This window comes from Dama dama, chromosome 3 (assembly GCF_033118175.1).
Source record: "Dama dama isolate Ldn47 chromosome 3, ASM3311817v1, whole genome shotgun sequence".
In the NCBI taxonomy this organism is placed as follows: domain Eukaryota; kingdom Metazoa; phylum Chordata; class Mammalia; order Artiodactyla; family Cervidae; genus Dama; species Dama dama.
The window spans coordinates 22,682,909-22,686,024 of record NC_083683.1 but is presented as its reverse complement, the minus strand read 5'-3'; the positions used below and the strand labels follow the sequence as shown (position 1 = coordinate 22,686,024).

The following is a 3,116-nucleotide window of genomic DNA, read 5'->3' as shown; positions in this document are numbered from 1 at the left end:
ATGAATGTTAGGTCAGATTTAAATCTCGGGTAAAATTGAAAGCCTATTCCTTGAAATGACTGCTAGGCATTGTACTCATTGAACAATTCAAGCCTTAGCTAGGACCTCTCTTCTGAAGGCTATCAGGCATAACTTGGAGCTGAAGTCAGCTATTGGGCAGATTTCAGGCAGTCATGATAAATCCAGACTGGCTTTTCTCATTTGCTACCTTGTTTCAGTCTGCATGATAGATGGTAGAGTCCTGGTTTAAAATGACATCACTGGATTAGGATGACCTCTTCTGGGGTGTTCAAATTTCAACCATATTTTGAAGGTAGAGTCATAAATGATATTCTAATGCTGCAAATGATACATAACAATATGTATGACCTCCAACCCATCCATATGCATGCTATGATACTGTCCAATGTTTTAGAAATATCAACTGCTAACTACTGAGCCCTTCCAATTAAGTTTAGTGGATTGACCACTCTTGTCCATTAGCTCTCCCTCCAAAAACTTCACTAAAATACCAGTGAAGAATCAAAAAAGGATTAACCACCAGGATAAAGACAACAGAAGAGACAAGTATGGATGAAAGACTTCGAAAAATGTTTAGACAACAAAATGTTGGGGGAGATTTGATGGACTTGGATAGAAGAAACAGAAATCCAAATGCAATGCCTACAGGAGGTGAGGTACCTACAAGAACTGATCTAATTTGCCTTGCAGAATGCCTAGAACAAGACTGAGGTATGATGAGCAACATGATTGGTTTAGTACCTGTACATCGGTTGAACTTGCCTGCTCCCCGGCACTTCCCTGAGAAGTCAGGGAACTTCCTTACCACATCCATCCTTCAGGGCACCAGGTGCAGTCTGGAGAAACTCCGCCACAGAGCTCTGGATTCAGCGACAGCAGATACAGGATAAGGTAGGGGTGACTGTTAGTGCTAAGAACAGTGGCGTCATATAAACATCTACATATTAAAATGCTGGACGAGCAGCCTGCTTCTCCTGCTTTGTTAGACAGCAGGGTTTATACCCTCCACCAACCCACACCTAGACACTTCCTCCAACCAGCTTCTCATTTTCACATATTAAGGAGTGTCGATAATCACTGGACGTTTGAGAAAAGACCACTCAAGAAGCAGAGCCAAAAATAACTAGAAAAAAAAGAAATGTGGACAAAAGCAACCAATGGAACAGAGAACTAAAAGGAAGTCATAGTTTATCATCAAGGGTAGAAAAAAAAGTTATTTGTTGATGAGACAAAATGGGATATTATGAAAAAAGGAAAATCAAAGAACAGTTTTTAACCTTGGAAATTAAAGATATGATGAACAAGAAGAGCTTTGCTTCAGTTTCTGCTGAAGAGTTGCTGGGAGACCAGAGTCCGCAGCAGGAGCCGATGCCAGTAGGAGGGTGGGCATGCACAGTGGCACCGAGCTTGACCGTGAGGCTACGGCGAGACGGCAGAGGCGGGGGCGGGCTGGGTGCTTGCTGGGGGACTGTTGAGCTGCTGGGTCACTGACCCAGGTGGAGTCCGTCTGTTCCTCTGTGCTCACCCCTCTCCAGACCACAGGCTCCCTCTCCCATCTAATGAAGGATGGGGGGGACATAGGTCTTGGGAGTCTGGAAGAAGGTCAGCTCTCTGAGCTGCTGAAACTCTACCTGCAACAGGAACAGAAGTTCCAACCACAAAAAAATGACTGAGCCTGTTGAAGGCTACTTCTGAGAACAAGAACATGGTGTGTTGAAGACAGAGACATGTTGAGATTTAAGGGCTTTTAGCACCTTTTAAAATTTTCATTCTTGCACATAAACTTTTATCCTGGTTGTCAATATTCTGGACAGATTCTTGGCTTTTATGAAGGTGGACACTAAAATTTGTCTTTCACTGGAGTCTATTGTTTTTGCTGGCTGCCAAAATAGTTGAAAAAGAATGCAATGTTTCATCTACTCAAGAAGTAATCCGGATTAGTCAATGTAAATGCATTGCTTCTGACAGAAAACAAAGGGAAAAAGTAATTTTGGGAAAAAAAATCAGAACTATGAAATGGAACATACTGCTTATTAAACTTTTTTTTTGCTTACCCAAGACTATTATACTTCATATTTCAGAAAGGAAAGAAATATTGAGCTTTGATAAATTGGAAGCTCTGCTTAAAGCTTGCAATTTTCTAGTAGTCTTTTCAAAAGCAAAGCCACCTGTATTGGTTTTGTGCCTTTTCAATCCGTAAGTAGAAACATAATTCATTAAATTACTGCAACTTCTCTGGCTTGTTATAAAGTATTCAAAAATTAATGATACTGAGTCCTGTTACTGGAGGGAAATATCTTCTAAAAGACTAGCTGAATATTTTCTCTTGAATGTTGCAAGGAACTGGTTTGGATTACTTCCAGGTACAGAGCCCAGACCATCTAATACAGCAACTACAATGTTCCTGAGTTGTCAACAATACCAGAGGATTGTTGTCTTGATGAAAGTGAAAGTGAAGCCTTGGAAGACGTGAGTTTCAGGGAATCAGGTCTCAGCAGTTCTCTCCCCAGGTCAGTGATCAAAGACGCGCTGTCTTTTTCAACTTGAAAGTGGCACAGTCTCTGTGCTTTCTGTTTTAGAAATCTAATTGCACTGGGTCAGACTTCAAAGTATACATATAACTTATGAGTAATAAATAGGAAAGTAGGTAGTTTTTGGTCCGGTCCCTACATAGGCAGGAATACAAAGATGGAAACACCTCTTGTCAATAATTATTCAAATCAGATCTGGTCTATTTTCATATTTTAAGCTATCAAATGGGTTGTTGGTGGTGGTTTACTTGTTAAGTTGTGTCCGACTCTTTGCAACTCCATAGACTGTAGCCTGCCAGGCTACTCTGTCTATGGGGATTCTCCAGGCAAGAATACTGGAGTGGGTTGCCAATTTCTTCTCCAGGGGATCTTCCTGACCAGGTATCAAACCCACATCTCTTACATCTCCTGCATTGGCAGGCAGGTTCTTTATCACTAGTGCCATGAGAAGCCCCCCATTAAATGGTTTAGGACCCTACTCCTCAAATGATTGAAAATAATTTAAGTGTTGACACTTTCACTTTTTTCTTTGATTTAAATAATTTTTAGCTATTTTTCCATATG

The 3,116-nt window shown here is 40.9% G+C and overlaps 1 pseudogene; it reads left to right on the top strand.

Annotated features, from left to right (window-relative positions):
- Positions 1-1,580: 1,580 nt before the first annotated feature.
- On the top strand, positions 1,581-2,568 carry LOC133049103 (cyclin-G2-like; annotated as a pseudogene).
- Positions 2,569-3,116: the final 548 nt, after the last annotated feature.